The sequence below is a fragment of the Hevea brasiliensis genome, unplaced genomic scaffold (genome assembly GCF_030052815.1).
Source record: "Hevea brasiliensis isolate MT/VB/25A 57/8 unplaced genomic scaffold, ASM3005281v1 Scaf42, whole genome shotgun sequence".
Taxonomy (NCBI): domain Eukaryota; kingdom Viridiplantae; phylum Streptophyta; class Magnoliopsida; order Malpighiales; family Euphorbiaceae; genus Hevea; species Hevea brasiliensis.
In genome coordinates, this window is record NW_026614940.1 from 43037 (window position 1) to 64554 (window position 21518).

Genomic DNA, 21518 nt, shown 5'->3' on the forward strand with positions numbered 1-21518 from the left:
AAATCATGAAAAAAAAATAGATAGTTAGGGCTTATGCCTCTTTTTGTAGCTAAAAATTTATACTTTGCATAATTAATGGCATATGAGAAACAAAAAGAATGTTTTGAGTACAATGGTACATGAATACCATTATTGTGAATTGAGATCCAAAATGAATGATGTAAGGAATGTATGAATTATGATGAATGTATAAACTATACAGAATTGTGATTTAGAAATTTATACTTCTGCTAAGAACAAAATTAAAACATTATAAATTATAATTGGAACTTATAATGAAATAATGAAATAAGAAGACATATTAATATTTAATGATACTTATGTGCCCATGTATTGCCTAGACACATGTGTCAGATTGGATAGATTGGCATGCCGATAGGGTATTGTTTTAGTAGTACTGCGAAAGGTTTTATGCCTGTATTCATGGCTTTATGCCCATACTCATGGCTTTATGCCTGCACTTATGGCTTTATGCCCGTACTTATGGCTTTTATGCCTGATTATGTGTTATCATGGCTTTTTATCCATTCTAATTGCATATGTGGTTGATGTTTCGCGTCCCATGATATGACAGCCCGAGGCACCGCGGTGTCCAGTGCTAATGACCCGTTATACAGTTTAGTCAGCCTGTCATAGGTTACTTGGGCAGTAAAATTTATTAAAAGTAATGAGAATTAAATGAATGAATAAAAAAGAAACTAGAATTAGTTTTAAAATTTTATTTACTATGAAATGATCCAAACACCTAGGAAATGTTGAGTGAAAGGCTAAAAAGATTAGCTAAATAGATATCATTTAAATAAATAATTATAACTGCATCTTCTGAAATAACATGAATAGAATGTAATATACTAATATATTTCGTATTTTGTATATCATTACAGTAAATTTAGGAAACAAGCAATTTCAAAGAACAATACAATATGACAAAAGATAATTAATATTAGGAATTCCATATGAAATGAAAATAATTCTTGATCACTCAAATTAGGTTTTATTTCCATATCTATTTTGTATATATTATTTTCTTGTTATATTATTGCACCATTAAGCAGCAATGCTTAGCGCGATGGATTTGTTTCCTTGCGCAGGTACTGAAGCTAAAACCCAGGGGACATTTGACTAGGATTTTTGGAGTCCAGATCTGCAGAAGTGTCAGAAGTGCTCAAGGTTGTCACCTCCTAAGCAATGCATGTAGATAGGATCCATATAAGTTATTTTATGTATTTTGTATATTATGTAAATTATGAACTTGTGTAATTAGTTTATATATCATGTAAATTTATGTAATTTGAAAATTTTTACATATGAATTGAGTATGAATGGAAATGTATGGAAATGATTATGAAATTGAAATATATGAATGAGATTTGAAATATGAGATAATTATGAGAATGATTGATGAGATAATTATGATTGACATGGATAAGATTTTATTGTGAAAATATTGTTGAATTTCAAGCAGGTAAATAGTGAAACACGTCAAACGTTAATAAAATAGGGAAAACTTTTATTAGTTTCTCCGTAAAAAAATAATTGATATTAAATTAAACGAATTCAAAATTTTTAAAGGAATAAAGTAAGATAGGATAGGGTGCTCTGGCACCAAGTGTGACATGCCTCACTCGGCTACACTGTAGTCGGGTGAGGGGTATCACAAAACCAAATGATTTAATGGCTTCATCAAAACGGATATTCTAACTCCTCGAAGCTTGTTTCAACCCATAAATGGATCGCTTTAGCTTGCATACTTTGGAACCATCTTGGGATTCAAAACCTCTAGGCTGTTCCATGAAAATGTTTTCTTTAATGTATCCATTGAGAAAAGCTATTTTGACATCCATCTGCCAAATCTCATAATCATAGTATGCAGCTCTTGCTAATAGAATCCTAATTGATTTAAGCATGGCAACAGGCGAGAAAGTCTCCTCATAGTCAATTTCTTGCCTTTGGTGAAACCCTTTCGCTACTAACCTTGCTTTATAGGTCTCTACCTTCTATTAGAACCAATTTTCTTCTTGAAAACCCATTTATTCCCTATAAGTACAATACCTTCAGGTGGGTCAACAAGATCCCAAACTTGATTCTTATACATGGAATCAATTTCAGATTTTATAGCATCAATTCATTTTGAAGAGTCTATATCTTATATAGCTTCTTCATAGGTAAGTGGATCATCTCCATGATCTACTTCTTCATGAGTAAACAACTCTTGTTCTTCTTCATGAAGAAAACCATATCTCACTAGTGGGTGAGATACCCTGGTTGATCCACGAGGAATTACTGTAGATATCTCATCAATAGGTGTAGATTGACTAGATGGATCTATATCTATCTGATCTGTTTGTTGGTCAGAATTCTCTAATTCTAACTCTATTTGCCTTCCTTTACCTCCTTCTTGAACAAACTGTTGTTCAAGAAATGTGGCATCTCTACTTACCACAACCTTTTGTGATGTAGGAAAATAAAAATAATATCCAAAACTCTCTTTGGGATATCCAATAAATCGACCTTTTTCTGATCTGGTTTTCAATTTATCAATGTTTAGCTTTTTGATATAAGCTGGACAACCCCAAATCTTAACATGCTTAAGATTTGGTTTTCTTCCATGCCATATCTCATAAGGTATGGAAGAAACTGATTTTGATGGAATCCTATTCAGAATATGCAAAGCTGATTCTAATCTAAATCCCCAAAAAGAGATTGGCATATCAGTATAGCTCATCATACTACGTACCATATCTAATAGGGTATGATTTCTCCTTTCAGATACACCATTCAGCTGTGGCGTTCCTGGAGGAGTCAGCTGGGAAGTAATGCCATGCTCTTTCAAGTATTCATCAAATTCAGTACTCAAGTATTCACCTCCCCGATCTGATTAAAGAGTTTTAATACTTTTTCCTGTTTGATTTTCTACTTCAGATTTAAATTTCTTGAACTTTTCAAAGGATTCATGTTTGTATTTCATCAAATACAAATACCCAAACCTTGATTTGTCATTAGTAAAGGTAATAAAGTAATGAAAATCATATCTAGCCATTTCTTTAAATGGACCACATACATTACTATGTATTAGCTCTAAAATATTTTTAGCTCTTTGTCCTTATCCAACAAAGGGTGATCTAGTCATTTTGCCCTGAAGGCAGAATTCACAAGTTGGAGTAGGTTTAGAACCCAATAAGGATAAAATCTCCATTTTCTCTAGCCTTGCAATCCTATCTTCTATAACATGACCTAATCTTAAGTGCCAAATATATTTTGAACTTTAGTTGATTTTCATCATGGGATTGCATTCATTTAGATCACTTGCATTCAATTTGTGTTTGTCATTATTATCCAAATAATAAAGACCATCATGCATATAACCCGAGCCAACATATTTATTTTCAAAATAAATATTGCAAACATCATCTGTGAATTGAAATTCATAGCCATTTCTAGTCAAACTAGATATAGAAATGATGTTCTTAAAAGCATCAGGTACATATAAAATATTATTCAAACACAAAACATATCCAAATATGTAAAAAGATTTAGATCCTATGACTAAAGCTTCAATAGTTGAGCCATTGCCAACCCGGAGTCTAATATCTCGTTACTGCAAGCTACTACTACTTGCTATACTCTGGGTAGTTCCTACTCTAGTGCCTATCCTTCTGGCAATGGAAACACTTTCCTTTACCTCCATCAGCTTTGGTCTTCCCCTTCTGTTTGGCCATCTTCTTGGAAGGTCCTGGAACTTGAGGTTTCTTTTTCTTATTGCCCTTCTTCTTGTTGGACTTTCCAGTAGAGGAAGATGCAATCAAAGCTACCTCTTTTCATTTATTGCTCGGCATATTCTTTTGGGCAATAACCAACATGTTAAGTAAACCAGCCAAGGTGTATTCTTGCTTAGTCATATGGAAATTTGTTACAAAATTCCCAAATGACTCAGGAAGGGACTGAAGAATCAAATCCATCTGCAGTTGGAAATCCATGTGAAAGTCAAGATGTTCCAGCTGCTTAATCAGCCGAATCATCTTGTGGACATGATCCCCAATATTCTGTCCCTCGGACATCCTCATGCAGAATACCTATCTAGATATCTTATACCTAGCATTCCTGTTGTGCTCACCATATAACTCTTGTAGGTGAAGGAGGATCTCACTTGCACTCTGCATGTTCTCATGCTGCTTCTGTAACCCATTACTCATAGAAGCAAGCATATAACACTTGGCTCTCATATCATGCTCCTTCCACTTGTCCAAAGTATCATGTTCCTTTTGGGTGGCCTCTGGAGGTAAGGGACCAGGAACATTTGAGTCTAGAACATATCCTATACATTCAAGGTTCAGGATAAGTTTCAAATTTCTAAGCCAATCAGAAAGATTAGGTCCTGTCAACCTATTGTGATCAAGTATGCTCGCAAGAATATTGGATGGTGGTAGTTGTTGTGTGCTCATTATTATCAGAAGAATAACTGTAGAAAATAACTAGATTAATTAGTAAATGTATTATGTAATTAACTAAAATGATTATGGTCTTTTAATCAAATTGGTCCTCCCACTAACTTAGCGAATCCTACACTGCCAAAGTAGGAAACGGAAATCCTAGTTGGATGGATTTCTAGTGGGTGATTGAATTCTTATAGTCTTATTGATCATCCTCAGGCACATCCATTATTGGAATTAAAATAAATTGTAAGTGAGCAACTCCTTACCCATCACATCTCATGTGACGTTCAATCATTTACCTAGCCCCTAATGCTCAAAATCTCAGGCACATCCATTATTGACTTATCTTACATTAGTTAAGTTGATCCCATTGAGCCAGTAAACATGCAAATAATTTTAATGTTCTCAGGCATATCCATTATTGGCCATCAAACCATTTACATATTTTACAACATCTCATGCTTAACAATTATTCTTAAGAAAATCTCTTAAATTAATTGCATCATATACAAGTATTTAAAATTTCTTAAAATAATTGCTTCAATGGAGGGCCCATGATATAATTACTTTTAATTATACCATTTCCAACTTAATCATTTGTTTGGAAGATTTTGTGGTCAGCTTAATAACTATTATGGTCTCACTTTGCATATTATCCAATTAGCATGCATATATCATATACTTGCATACATTCCCATACATCTTATGCATACATGGATAAACAATAAATATGGTATGATCATGGACTTTTTAAGTGATTCAATTCTGAGCCACCAAGAATTGAATCAGGGCATTCCTAGGTGCATTTCATTCATTCATATTACAAGAGTTGCTGAAGGAGTACATAATCAACACTTGATCTTGAATTCCTCCCACTGGTCCCACCAATGCTCTTGACCTCCTTGATCTTCTTGCAATCCAATTATATAGTAGTCCTTGGCATACTAAGGCGAATTTACAAGAACATTGACTTTAAAGTCGTCAAATAAATGAAATTACAACCCAAAAATATTACAACCTTTATAATACATGCCACCAAAATTAAATTAATTAATTTACAATCCAAAAAAACATAAAAGAAATAAATCCAATCACATTGGTCTTTTATTGTCCATGATCATCCATCATGCATATTACCATTTAACAATTAAATAAAACATACATACTAAAATTAAATTTAATATCTCATATTCAACTAAAAAAATTCAGATTTGAATCTCATTCAACCAAATTTAAAAATTCAGATTTGAGTCTTATTCAAATAAATTTAAAAATTCAGATTTGAGTCTTATTCAAATAAATTTAAAAATTCATATTTGAATCTCATTCAAACAAATTTAAAAATTCAGATTGGAATCTCATTCAAACAAATTTAAAAGTTTAGATTTGTATCTTATTCAAACAAATTTAAAAATTTAGATTTGAATCTCATTCAAAACAAATTTAAAAATTCAGATTTGAATCAAAATTTAATTGTGTGATTAAAACTCATAATTAAACATTTTAATTAGTCATGGGCCTAATTATGGGCCTTGAAACCAAGCCCACACTCAAGCCTAAAAACCATGCGCATGCTTAGACCCATCAAACATGGCCAAACCATGCGCACCATCATGGTGATAACCAAGCCGCCACCTTTGTTGGTCCAACCAGCAATGAAACAATCAACTCTTGATCAAATCACACAATTAAATCACATATTGAACAATCTAAATGGAAAATATAGTGGCTCTGATGCCAATTGAAGGAGCGAAAGTATGAAAATTATTAGATTAGAACATTGAATTCAAAAATTTTCTTCTAGGGTTTCATGCATCATGCAATATCCATTATGTACCTAATTGATTTCAATGTTCAATTGCATATTAAAACACTTTTCATATGTATTAGGATCTACATTTGCCATTTAAGATTTTTGAATTAACAAATTAATTCATTAAAACCCTAGATTGATATAAGAATATGCGCACTAATCTTTTGAAGCACTGTAGATGTGATTGGTACCTTTGGGAAGCACCTAGGACCCCCAAATGTTGTCCCTCTAGCTTGTCCACACCAAGATTACCAATGGCAGCCCCTAAACCAGCTTCTCAAGCCTTGCCAACCAATTAGAAACTAGGGATTTGCCTTTAAAGAGGTTGTAGATGTATATAGGACACTAGAAACATTTTATAGGATACTAGAAACATTTTCTGGCAATTTTAATTCAAGAGAATATGGGCAATTCTCTTTGAATTGATGAGAGAAGAAAAAGAAGAGGAGAGGAGAGCTTCTTGGGTGGCAGCACCTCTTTTGAAAAATCAGAATGTGTGTATTTTATTTTTCATTCTTTCCCTTTTATAATTAGGTCACCACTTAAAACCCTTGCCATATGTCATCACCTGATTGCATCTTAATTTTAATTGACCTAATCACATTAAGCCAAGTGTCAAAGCTAGATTTAATCTTGACTTTGATCATCTTACATGATTGGAAGACAAATGGCAAGCTTATATGGTGCCATGTGTCACCATCTCATGGTGCCCTGTGAAATGACCAAATTATCCTTGTGTTGTAGTTTTGAGTTCTTAACCCAAAATAATTATTTCTCCTCTTATAATCAATTTATATCAAATATAAATTAATTAATTAATCTCTATTAATTAATTTCTCATAATTAAATTCATATTTAAACACTTTAAATATAAATTTAACTTATACTATATATCCAATAACCTAGATTTGGTTTTAAGTCATGCTAGGGACTTTGCAATCTAATTGCAAACTAAACCTATTTAATTAATCAATTAAACTCTTTAATTAATTAATTAAATCACATTTAACTTGGTGATTACTTGTGTATGCGTGTGACTCACTAGGCTCATCACTAATTGGGAATGAGATATAATATTAACTCTTGATATCATCAGAACTCTTTCTTACCATAAATGATTTCTCTAAGTCATTTTAGGCATCTCATAGACCATGGTTGACACCTAGCATAGCATGCCATGGTCACCCAATCAGTAATAAGGAATACCTTAAATGAACCTATAATAATATGTTATCATGCACTAGAATCTCTTTGTTACAAAATCCCAATTCGAGTTGGAGTCATGGTTTATGTTAAACCCCATTTGCTATGAATATTATGTTCTCTTTTAATTCCAGTTCTTGATTAAAAAGATTTTCTCATTAGAAACTCTTTTCTGATTAAATTTGTCTGTCTTGGCCAGGAAATTGAAACTTCAAGAATAATTAAATGAACATAGGATTTTATCCCTATTTACTTAGGGTAACAGATTCCATCTTGATCAATACCTATCTCCATATATAACTGGTAGGAGCCAACACATGACCATATACCCATACACAGTATAAGTATGAAAATAGTATCAAACTCAAACCACTTATATATAAGATAACTGTGCTATCTCAAGTTTAAACATTTTATGCACTGATATGATTTATGACAATGCATTGACAAGAGTAAACTCCACGTGCTTGTCATAAGTGTCACTGGTTCGGCCTACTTATCATGCATAAGTGCCTATCATGTTTGTTATATGGCATGAGACTCACCATTCCATCTTATTTACATCTCATATAAATAACTTAGGAACAAACATGATTATAATCTTTCTGAATAAGTCATGTCCTTATTATGAAGTATCCTCAATTGTTAACCAATTTATGATACTTTGTGCTAGAAATACTGTCACTCATATTCTTAACAACTTCAGAATAGAATTTCTAACAAAATATCAATGGATCTTTTCTATTACACATAAATACATTATGTAAATGGAAAAGTGAAATTGCCCTTTTTATTAATAAAACATGTACAATATACATACTAAATGATATGCTTTAGGGCATACTACTAACAAGAACTGGATAGAGATAGTGAAGGGATATAAGTTTTTGACATGATATTAAGGTCAAGAAAGAGAATAGAGCTAAAGAATAAAATAGTCAAAGTTCGGATTTGGGTAAGATAAAAAGGAGTTAGCTAAAGAACAAACTAGATGGCCCAGATTAAGATAAGATTAGGAAGAGTAGAGTCAAGATACAGATGAGGCAAAATGCAATTTTAGGAAAGGTAAATGAGATAAACTAAAGGTAAGGATAGAGAGCTTAGAAAAGGATAACATTAAGGAGAACGTTTGTCATGGTATAGAACATAAAAGTGTATAACTCAAAGTGGGTCGTAATTGGTATAGTGTTATGGGCTAGAATGTGGAGCTTGAAGTTATAAGATTGGATCATCCTCTCTTGCTCCCCATTTCTAAGGTGAAGTGGATAGCAAGGGGCAAGATTCCTTTAACTTGTTAATAGTATCAGGAAGGTTAGACAAGGAATACAACAATAATGAGCAAAAGCTAGAAGGTGTGCAATGGTGTTCTAAACTATCTTATCAGGTAGAAAAAAAGTTAGTAACTAGTAAGTTGAATAAAAGTCAATCTAATGGATCAAATAAGTATGCTGAGAGAAAAGAATAATAGATAATAACATATAGGCTTTAGGTTGGGCTTTTGAGAAAGTGACAAATTAGTTAGAGGTTCATTATGAATGTCAGGCATATGTCTTCAGTGTGACCAACAGAGTCACTTTGCAGTAAAGCAATAACAATAGTAGGTATGATTGAGGTTAGCTTTGGAAGAATCTATTAATAAGAGGTATCTTTTGAAATACAACAGAAGGCAAGGGACAAGATAAAAATGGTATGTTAAGATAGACAGTGGTATAACAGAGGGTTGGTGTGGCTGATATCTTATAAATAGAGTAAAAATAATTACTAAGAGATGATAAAATTTGAAGAGGGAGACCAAAAGACACAGGTTAAATATTATTATACAGACAATCGTTTGTTGTTGGTTATAGGAGGAGATTTCTCTTTCTCTTCAAGTTTAGCTCGTGCTTTTGGCTCTCGAAGGCTATATATGGGAGGGAGATTGTGTCGAGGTGATCCAGTTGATTAAGAATTGGGTAAGCACCAGTTCATACACAATCTCCGAAGAAGAGAATGATAGTAAGTGCATACCTAAGATTAAGAATGAAAGGATAATCAGGGTAGTGACAGGAGTTAGATCAAGTTAGTTACCAAGACTTGCAGCCTTTCTAAACTATAAGCTAGATGGAGTGCTACTTGCTGATAATATTTGATGGATGTAACTTTGCTGATGGGCAAATTTGATACTGAAGTTTGGAAAGTTGTGGGTAGTAGATGTGGCTATATCAAGGAGAGTGAATACATGAAATATCTTATCTAGGATTATAGTACAACGCACATTTCCTACTGCCATGTTTATCCCGATGAAACTTAGAGGTTAAGGAGCCCCTAACTAACAATGATGAGCAACTTACTATAAAGGGTAGTAGGGAATAATAATATTCTAATGGTCAAATTAGGGAAGAAGGAATAGCAGGAACCTTCCATGATGAATTTCATGTGTTGTAGAGTGTGAGTAGTAGGTCGACATTATTGTGTTATGTAACGTGAAGGATGTGTTAGTAAGAACAAATCGCAGCATTAAAATTCTAGAAGTATTGAAGCTAGCAATCATGTTAGACTAAGAAATAAATAAAAGCTCAAATTTGATGATGGGATGGGCATCTTCAAAGAAAGTGACACAAGGGTGAAAAAGAAAAGTTATGAAAAATGATAGGTTAAGAGAGTAGTGGAGCTTCGATCTAAGTGCCATTGTGTTAAAAAATACGTCAAATAATAGGAAATTTCAGGTTGAAGTCAATCAACTTTCATTCTAGAGGAATGAGGAATGATAAAGTCATGCTAACTAAGTTATTCTGGAATACATAGATTTTTGTCAAGTTAAAGAAGTGACCCCCTTTACTTTCCAATATTGATAGATAGAATATGGATGTTCAGCATTTGGATAGAGCTTTACATAGCTAGTTACATAAGATAGGCATGAGTTAGCATAGGGATCTCATGGTAAAAAAATATGCTAGAATTGCAAGATATTACAATAGGGTGCAGTGGGAGTGTTGTGGGTACTAGAGATGTCAGAAAAAGGTAAACGAGTCATCAGATGTGATGGTTTAGTTTCAGAAGAAGGAAGGTAATTAGCGCACTACAGCTGGGGCAGATAGATGTAAAACATTTTTAACCATCCATGCAGAACCTAGATGGAGGGATGTAGAGTTTGCCATGGGTGACCATGTGTTCTTGAAGGTTTCTCCCATGAAAGAAGTTATGAGATTTGGAAAGAAAAGCAAGTTGGCACCCCGATACATAGGACCTTTCGAGATGATGGATAGAGTAGGAGCAGTAGCCTGCCGGTTGGAGTTAGCACCAAGCCTTTCTCATGTCCACCTAATGTTCCACATTTCCATGCTTAGCAAGTATGTTCCTGACCCTTCACACATGCTGCAACCAGATACAATAGAGTTGAATGAGGACTTAACCTTCTAGGAGCAGCCAGTCACCATAGTGGACCATCAAATGAGACAACTTCGGTCAAAACAGATCTCTATGGTTAAGGTTTTATGGAGGAGCTAATCAATGAAAGAGTGCACCTGGGAGTAAGAGCGAGATATGCGCAGCAGGTACCCGTATTTGTTTAATGTGTAATCCTGTACTTTTATTCTGCCTTGTGTAAAATTCGAGGACGAATTTTTTATAAGGAGGAAAAATATAACCCCCTCAAATTTTTAAATAATTATTTTATATGAAAATTATAATATTTTATTGTATTAAATATTATGAAAATTTATTTGAAATTTTCTAGATTTTTAAAATCAGGTTTGATTTTCTTAAAACAATAAATTTTTTCTATTTTAAAAATTAATTTAAAGACTACATGATAAATTTAAAAATATAATTAGTGTAATATCCCTTACTTGTCTACAGTGTAGCCTAGCAAGGTGTGCCACATTCGGTGTCGAAGCACCTTATCTTATCTTACTTTATTCCTTTAATAATTTTCAATTTCTTTATATTTTAAAATCAATTATATTCTAAGGAGAAACTGACGGAATTTCTCCTATTTTATTACCATTTGGCGTGTTTTACTATTCATCTATTAAAAATTTTCAACAATATTGTCCAATAATAATTTCATTCATATTCATCATAACCATCTCATCATTTAAAGTATCATGTATGTATTTCAATTCCACATTCATTTCCATACATATCCATTCATGCTCAATTCATATATAAAAATTCTCAAATTTCATTAATTTATTTACAAATTAATTATATAAATTCATAACGTACATTATAACATCATGAATATTTATAATGTACAAAATACATTAATATGACCTATATGGGCCCTATCTACATGCATTGCTGAAGAGGTGATACCTTGGACACTTCTGCAGATCTGGACTCCAAAATCCCAGTCCAATGTCCACTGGATTTTATCTTCAGTACCTACACGAGGAAACAATCCATCGCACTAAGCATTTCTATTTAGTGGTGCAATAATATAAAAAGGAAATAATATATACAAATAAAGATAAAAATAAAGCAATATTTGTGTAATCAAGAATTTTTCTGATTTCATATAAAAATTTTAATATTAAATACCTTTTGTCATTTTTATTGTTCTTTGGAAGCATTTATTTCATAAGTTTACAATAATAATATACATTATACAAAATTAATAAAAATATTGATTTTATGTTTAAACTATCATGGAAGATGTAACGGCCCGGCCCACTAGTGATATTGTCCGCTCTGAGCCGAAGCCCTCACGGTTTTAAAACGCGTCACTAGGGGTTACGAACCACCAACTTATAAACCCAGCATCTCTCATGTGTTTTGTCGATATGGGATTTGCCTAGGGTGTTACAATCCACCCCCCTTATGGGACTCAACGTCCTCGCTGAGGTTTGCCCACCATCGCCCAAGGTTGCACGCGGAGCGGCTCTGATATCACAAATGTAATGGCCTAGCCCACTAGTTATATTATCCGCTTTGGGCTGAAGCCCTCACGGTTTTAAAACGCGTCACTAGGGGTTACGAATCACCAACTTATAAACCCAGCATCTCTCCCATGTTTTGTCGATGTGGGATTTGCCTAGGGTGTTACAGAAGATGCATTTATAATAATTCTTTATGTTATACTTATTTTTCTAGCCTTTACATTGCTTTTCTTAACATTTTTTTATATATTTTGGATCATTTCATAATAAATAAATTTTTAGAACCAATATAGTTCATTTTAGATCTTTCTCATCTTTTATTTAATTTGTAATATTTTTAACTTATTTCACTACCCAAGTAACCTATGACAAGTTGATTGGACTGGATACGCGGGTCCCTGGCACTGGACACCATGGTGCCTCGAGCCGTCATACCATGGAACACGTAACGTCAACCATGTATGCAATCAATATAGCTAGTACTGGATATCGTGGTGCCTCGGGCTGTCATACCATGGGACGCATAACGTCAACCACGTATACAATCAATATGGTTGAGAAGCCATGGTAACACATAATCGGGCATACAAGCCATAAATAAGGGCATCAAGCCTTAATAATGGGCATAAAGCCTTATACAATACTACTAAATCAATCCCCTATTGGCATGTCAATCTATCCAATTTGACACACGTGTCTAGGCAATACATGGACACAATAGTACCATTAAGTGTTTATATGTCTCATTATTTCATTACATGTTTCATTTATTTTTTATAGTATTTTAATTCTATTCATGGTAGAAGCATAAATTTCCAAATCTCATTTCTACATATTTTATGCATTCATCATATCATTCATGTTGATTACAATTCACATCGATTTATTTTATATATCATTTGTACTCAAAGCATTTTTTTTTCTTTCTCTCATGATAAGAACAAATGTCCTATTTACACATTCATGTGATTTATTTATTCATTATAATATTTATATGAATTATCATTCACATTATTTCCTCTCATGCACTATTTATTGAGCAATGTATTATTATTCTATTTGCAATGGAAACATAAGTCCTAATGAAAGCTTCACCTCATTTATACATTTAACAATCCATTTATGTTAATTACATTTCATATTTCAAGTTATATTAAAAATGTATTATGAGTTCTATTTGTGATGGAAATACAAGCCCCAACTACCTATTCACATGTTTTAGGTGTTCATTAAGTCATTTAGGTGAATTACCATTCACATTCCAAGTAATCCATGAACATTTCATGGATTTCAGATTTTATGCCTTAATTTCCTTTAGCTATTTGGCCAAGATGCATAGTCCATTTGGCCATACTTCCTAATGGAAGTAGTTTCTTTATGTGTTAACTTAAATTTCCCTTTTGAATCATTCAATTTGAAGTGATATAACTCTAGTTATAGTCAATTGATTAAGGATTGTCCAGGGTGCTGAACCCTATAAGACTACTAGTTTCAGGATTTTCCATCTTCTTTGTCATATATTTCCAAGCACTTAGGCTTAGAATTGGATCTAGGCCCCTAAAACAAAGTTTTATGCCTTCATATTAGCTTTTTCAGATAATTGTGGATCATGTCAATTGAGGTTTTCTAAAGAAAGTTATGGCCTTTTAACCATCCGGGGCTCAAATGACCAAATACCTCAAATTCAGAAATTCCAAGTTTGGAGTTCTGATTTCTCCTAACAATTTCTCTAAGTTTTTTTAAGATTTGAATTATAGTCAATACAACAAAGTTATAGCTCTATTTCTTAGGGTTCCAAGTCAATTTGGTTCATCCTCAGTGAAATTTCCTAGTGAAAATTATGGTATAACTACTGTCTCGGGGTCAATTGGCATTTTGGTTCAGGTTCAGAAATCCAGGATTGGAAGTACTAATTTGTCCTAGCAAATTGTCTATGTTTCATTAGGTTTTAGGTTTTGGTCAAAACTACAAAATTGTAGTTTTAGGTCTTACAGAAATTTTGGCTTTGGTTTCACTACATTTGTAGTTTTGTAGACCAAGTTATGGCATTTTTGCCACAATTGGTTAGATTGGTCAATGTCTAGGTTTTTCTGGTCAGGTTCTAGTTTTGACAGTTTTGTTGGGCTAATTTTACTTAGCAATTTGATTAGGTTATGGTTAGAATTAAGGTTCTTGATCTTCATGAAAAAAGTTCTACTATATCTAAGCTTTCCATGGGTTCAAGAATCAGGTCATTCTGACCTTCCTATAGTGAGTTATGGCCATTTGAACATTTACTATTCATATAGTCATTTTTCCAGGTCCAGCATATGGTTACTCGGATTCAAGCCAATTTTAGGTCATTTTGTGTAAGGTTTATGGGCAGGGTCTCTTCATAAAAAATGTGGCTTTATGGCCTAAGTTTCATTTCCAATTAGCCTCACACAAATTGGAGCAACATAGCTCTACTTATGATCATATTTATGTACTGAACTCAAGGTTTAAAATTTCCTACATGAAAACAACACTCCCAATACCACCATTCTACACTACTACCAACTTCAAATCAGATTCAATACACTTCAAATAGTCCATAATTGATCTCAACATCATCAATTTATCAACATATCATCAAATTCCCAATTTTCATGCCAAACCATAACTCATAAATTTTGCAATCTCATATAATACATGCCAACCAACATCTAACTCAAATATACTAATAAAAAACCACATCTAGCCAATTTAATTCAAACAAATTACCAAATTCCAACCTCCCCCCACGGCTGCTGAAATTTAGGGTTTTATTTACTCATGGTATTCTTTTTAATTTCATGAAATTCCAACTTAATTTTACATGCTAACAACACTTAAAGGAAGAAGAGAGCTTATATAGTGCACAACCTTACTAGGAGATTTTTCGAAGCTTTAAACTTAACTTTTCCTTCAATTTCTTGGCTACCAATCACTTCCTCAAGGTGTAGGAGTAATTTTTAGTGAAGGGACCTAAGGGTTTTGGGGTGAGAAGGGAGGGAGACCAAGCTTGAAAGCTTGAAAATGGTGGGAGTATTCTTTCAAGGTGTTTCGGCCATGGTGCTTCTTCAAGGAAGAAGATAACATTTAATTTACATAATTTGTCCATTTAATTGATTTTTATGTCTATTTACATGTGGTTGTCCATATTTAATTGGTTATAAATTTTAATGATGTCATTCTTATGTCATGCTTATGTAATAAATATTATTTAAACTTCATTTCTTTTATTTTCTTTTCTTATTTTCTTTTCTCATTTCCATTACACAAATTCATGATTTTAATTTATTTTTAAGGTTTTATTCTCTCTCATTTTAATTGATATTTAGTTCAAAATTCATCTTTGAGGGTGAAATGACCAAAATGCCCTTCGTTGTGTTCATCGATTTATAATTATCTATATCGATTGACTAAATTTTCTTATATCTCCTTAACATTTTCATTGTCATTTAAACCTCATAAATTCTCCAATTAAGTCCCAATTAATCATTCCACAGGGTTCCCCACGAGTCCGGGGTTAGTAACTGTCTTCACAGTTGCTTCTTGTTAGGGTCACCCATCACCGTGACCTCTGGCTCATTTAACCGAGTTGCACTTCACTTCTTTTATTTTTCTTTAATTTTATTTGATCTTTATTCAGCCAATTTATGTCACCTCACTCTAGTTTAAGTATAGTTCTAGATGTCCTGACTGTCCAAACAGACGTTAGTTATCGAAACAGTGGAATGTATAGACTACCTAAAGTGAGGATGCCACATTTAGACTTCACAATTTTTTCAAAATTTTCTATAATTTTTTCAAAATTTTCAGGGCTCGTTTTGGGTTTCAAGGTAGAGTAAAAATTTAATTTTGGATATCCTAAATCGAATTGGCTGACTCAAACCTGATTGAATCGAACTAGTCAAATCAGACCAGTCTTTTTTCCTTCTCCTCCTTTTCCCCTGCGCACGATCTCCTTTCCCTTTCTCTTCATTTTCGCTCTCCTCTCCTCTCCCCACTGCCGACCACCACCTAGCCTCCCTCTCGAGCTCATTGGCGCACCACTGGACCTCTTCCCCACTGCTGGCCGCTGCCCCAAACGTCAAAAAATCTGGCTTAAAACTCCCTAACGCATAGCGTGCGACTCTTTGACTTCCCGTCCAAAATCTGATCAATCCGACCACCAATCTGATCGAGTCTAGTCCTAATCACCTTCTACACTTCGAGAGCTTTCCAAAGACACCAAGAGCACAAATTTTCGTTGAGTGGTTTGTTTAATTTAAGCCCGAGAAATTTTAGCCCATTTTAACTTTCGGGCTAAATTTCAAACCGGGGACCCCATGGAGATTCCGAGAGTACCAGTGTGCTCCACTCGGCGAGAGCTTCAGGGTGATATAAATTTCAAAATTTTTTGACACCAAAAATCTAATAGGTCCCACAGACTTTATAGTATTTTTTTTATCCTTAAATGAGCTCATTTAATTTTATAAAAATTATATTATAACTCCTAGTGTTGTGGGCTTCACGTAGTACCTTCATTTTGTGGAAATTTCACTGGGGATCAAATTTGCATTTTCGGGCCAGACAGATGAGTTGCCAGAGTCACTTCAGAAATGGGTTGAAATCATAGTCCCTCCCACCATTTCAGACACTCCGGACGCATTTCAAGCATCAGAATCTATGTAAGCAAACCCAAACTCTAAATTTCCTTATTTACCTAGTGCGGGGTTTAGAATAAAAATCTATAAAATATTCATGAGTAGTTAGAAAATTATAATTCTTTTTATAATAACCTTATGACATTATTAAAGACAACGGGACAACATTTTAGAATTTTTAGAGCTAGTTTAAATGACTTTTGCATAATGTCAGTTTTAAGCCTTAAAATTAAATTGTCGAACTGTGTGAGATTTATCTGGATTTGAGGGCTCAGGAGGGGCCAAGTGATGTTATTGAGTTGACTTGTGACTTTAGAAGTATAATTTGAGCTACTTTGTAGGTTGGATAGGTCTTAGGTACAGGGAAAACTTTGCCGAATTTCTAACATAAATTAGGATGTCTTTTGACTCTTCAAGTTTTTATTTTGTATTAGAGCTGACAAATTCATTAACATAGTTGTTTAGGTGGGTAGGGAAAACCATCTTTCTCCACTTAGCCACCCCAGTAGTCTTCGGTGCACTATGAGAAGATATTGATTTTATTTATAATTTTAATATTATTATACATACAAAGCATGCTCATGCATTCACTTATAATTATATGTATATAGCTATTATAAGCACGTTGTGTTGCATTATTATTTGATGAAATTGATGTGGGTGTCGCATCAGGGTAATTTGGAGCTATGTGCATGTGTCGACGTGCATGAAGTATGGTTTGGATATAGGTTGGACAGGTAGATTGGCTTGAGCTAGTCTCGCTTGAGGCCCAGTTCTTTTTGTGATAAGTCAGGGTGAGTACAGCTTTGAGTTGATCTTGCTGACCCCCGCTTTTGGATTATTAAGAGAAAGTCCAGCTCGAGTTAATCTCACTGGCAGAGGTTGGAATTAAGAAAGCTGTGTAGAGGATTAACTCCCATATATATATATATATATATATATATATATATATATATATATATTTGATTGATGTGACACACAGGTGTGTGAGTGCTCTAAATTATTTTTTGTGCGAATATTGTCTGAATTTTATTGACTTTGATGATATATGTTGCATTTCATCCTTAGGGATATGTTAGCCCTAGATAGTTATAAAAATTGTATTTAAAATCAATATCTTACTTTATGAGTCAAACACTCACTCCTGTTCACTCTATTTTTCTAGGCTACAGGAAGGTTTTATTTTTAGAATAACCTGCTTTCTTTTTCGCTGGTTTATCAACAACTGTTTCTTATACTTCTTTTTTTTTATTTAATATTTAGAACTTCGCATGCGCTAGGAATATTATATTTGGCGTGGGACTATAAAAGATTATTTGTTTTGGAATTGTAAACCTCTATTTATGCATGTGTAGTTGAATAGGATGAATATTTATCTTGGATGAGGGAGCTAAGCTCCCATTTGATATATTTATTATGTTAAGGATTGTGAGGGTGAGCAGAGCTCCTTAAATTTATATATTTTGTGATCACAGGTCGGCTGAGCTAAAACTCCCTGTTAGGCAGTTCAGTTTATGGCCAGACTCTGTTTAGTTGATTTCTTGAAAATGGGCTTTAGATATGGGTTTTATGGTTGGGCTAAAATCAATTAGGCTTACTATAAACTTTGAGGGCCTTATGCTGGCTCAAGTCCTAGTGCCAGTTTGGCCCATAATTTGGATCGTGACACTTACTATCATTCATTTTTATTTTAGTTTGTAAATTTTATAATTTGTTATATTAATTTATCTTATTAATATTTATTAAATGTAGTTTTTTGAATAAAATAATGCAATTAAAAAGTGGGTTTGACTGACCTATGGGGATTACCAAATAAGGATCCAAAACGTGCTTTAGAAGCTTTGACGATCAACCTCAGAGTTATGATTTGTCTTAGTCCTCCTAGTTATTTCAGATAGTAATAGTCCTTGACTCACAAGAGCGGGATAGACCATAATCCTATACCCTCCACTCATATGATCGAGAATCTCTTTTGTTTAGCCTTGTTGTCATCCCTTTCCATCAATTTGATGGTCATAGGAATCAACGATATGATGGTGAGGAAATATCCATATTAATGAGAATTTATCTACGAATCCCCCTTTCTTGTTATTAGCCCTAAGCTTTCAAGTACCCTTCTATGGTCTCACTAAGGAAAGAAAAAGAAATTAAATATCTATTATAAAATAAACTAATCTAATATTAATTAAAATTACTTTAGTAATAATAATAATAATAATAAGATATTACCAAAATATTAATATAGCAATATTAAAGAAAAAATAATTATTTAATAGTAATAGAATTATCTTAAGATTGTGAAATGTCAAGTTTGAATAATTATATAAAAAATATTAGCTTTCGTTCTAGCTTTTTAGAGAGAGAAAATCCTCTCCCTTTTTTTTTTAACTAAGACAAGGTCCTCGTTTTTTGCTAGATACCAGCTGCTTCTAGGCAAAGGTGGGTCTTCTCCCCTTACTCGAAGCGTGATTCTCTTCATCCCCACCCCTAGTGTAGTTGTACATATGGGTTGTTTTGTTTTGTTGTTGCAGGATGTGCTTCATGGAAAGGGATTTAGAAGTCTTGCTCTTTTAGAAAGGAGTTGATCTGGAGAAGGTTTTCATTTTAGAGATGGTGCATCTCTTAGGGTCGTATACTAGGCTCTGCCATTGATGGTAACCCTCAAGGCTCTGAGATGCCATGGAGCTCTAGCATCACTCTCTAATGGCTATTCTTAAAGTTGCTGCTGTCTTCTTCAGCCTACTTTGGTTCTATGGCTTTTGTTCCCATTATTTATTTTCCTAGATTTGAGCTTTCTTCAGGAGAAAAAAATGTGTATAAGGCCTCCATTGATAATGATGTTCTTGTATCAGGCATACATGGCCATCATCTGGGTGGACGCTCTTGCCTGTTGGTGCTATGATGTTCTTCCTCTTGTTTCTTAGTAAGGCATCTTCTCCTAAGGTTGTATTTGTAAGGTCTTGGGCCTTATTTTGTTGGGCTTAGGAACTAGGCTTGTTACTAGGAAATTAATCATGTTTTTTCTAGGCCTTGATATGGATATGTGTTTAACTCTTCTAATGATTTAATGAAATTCCTACCTATTGTATCACACCTTACCCCTCTGTAAGGCATAACATGATCCCGTAATATATCTAATGAATTACCGAACTTTGCCTACCGATAACTCATTACATATACTATAAGGGATTTTGGAACAATTCAAATTCAGTTGGGAGTTTTAAATGAACATAAAATAATGGTTAAAGTGTCCTTTTTAAAATTTGGTTAGATGTCATAAATTTTTTTTTTCTGCATTTTTAAAATTTTACAAAAATTTTGACAGAATAACGGCTATAAATATAAGAAAATAGTTCTTCAATTCATTTGAAAAAGTAATTTACAATAATATCCAAATTCAATCAATATCTTCAACATTTTACAATTCATTTCCCATTCTCATTTCAAAGAAATTAACACATAGATACAAAAGTAAAATTTTAATAATTACAAACTCAAATATTAAAAGGAACTTTTTATACAACTGCTCAATATTCATGATTACATATATATATATGTACTGTAATTACATAAAAAAGGAAAATACAATGGGTAGTTCTAATATACCTGAAAATGAGACCACAAAAAGGCTCCAATCTACAGCTCACTCAACCGTCTAAGCAAACTTCTCCTTACTCCTACCTGCAACAGCATAACAAGCTATCGCTGAGTATTATAATCAGTGGTGCACAACCACAATTTAATAGTTGAAGTAAACACAATTTACCAAAAATATAAATAAGAGTTTTCAACATTCATCTAACATTCATATTTTCAAAAATATTTTATCAAATAATTTCAAACATTGGTGTTGCCACAATTCACACAACTTAGGTCATGACACAAAATTTTCAATCAATGTCGTGTTATACACAACGACAAAGCAATTTATAACCTCACTAACTGAAATTAATGAGGGAGGTGGCTAGCTAGCTTTATGAGTACTCATCCAAACTCAACCTCAAACTGGCAAGCTAGAGAGGGAGGAACATAATCAAACTCAACTCCATAGATGAAGGAGGAACACAATAAAATTTGTCATGCTAAATGTGGTTTTAAAACCAATTCAAACCATTTCATTTAAATAATTTCATTTCAAATCACTAGTCATATGTCATTCAAAACTTTCACTTATAAAGTAAGCAACCCACAATTTCTCAAATAACTTTCTTAAGGCCATAAAAATAAAAATTCATTCAAACACTTATTCAAACAAATTTCCAAATGGAAAACAAAGAGTTAAAATTTGTTGTGCGCAAACGTCCTCTGCTTGTCTTTACTTAATCCAATCTTTCTTCTTCCTTGGGAGGCTCCTTTCCAACTTAAAGACATAATTAAAGTGTCTCAATAGTCACCCAAAATATTTCCAATAACTAATCCAACAATTGCATCATACATACTTAAGTTATTTATGAGGTTTCATAAGGGATGAGTTCTGGACAGATTTACCTCTTGACTTTTGAACTCAATTTCAACCTAGTTCTAATCATAATCTAATGAGGTGTTCTTCACAAAATTTGTC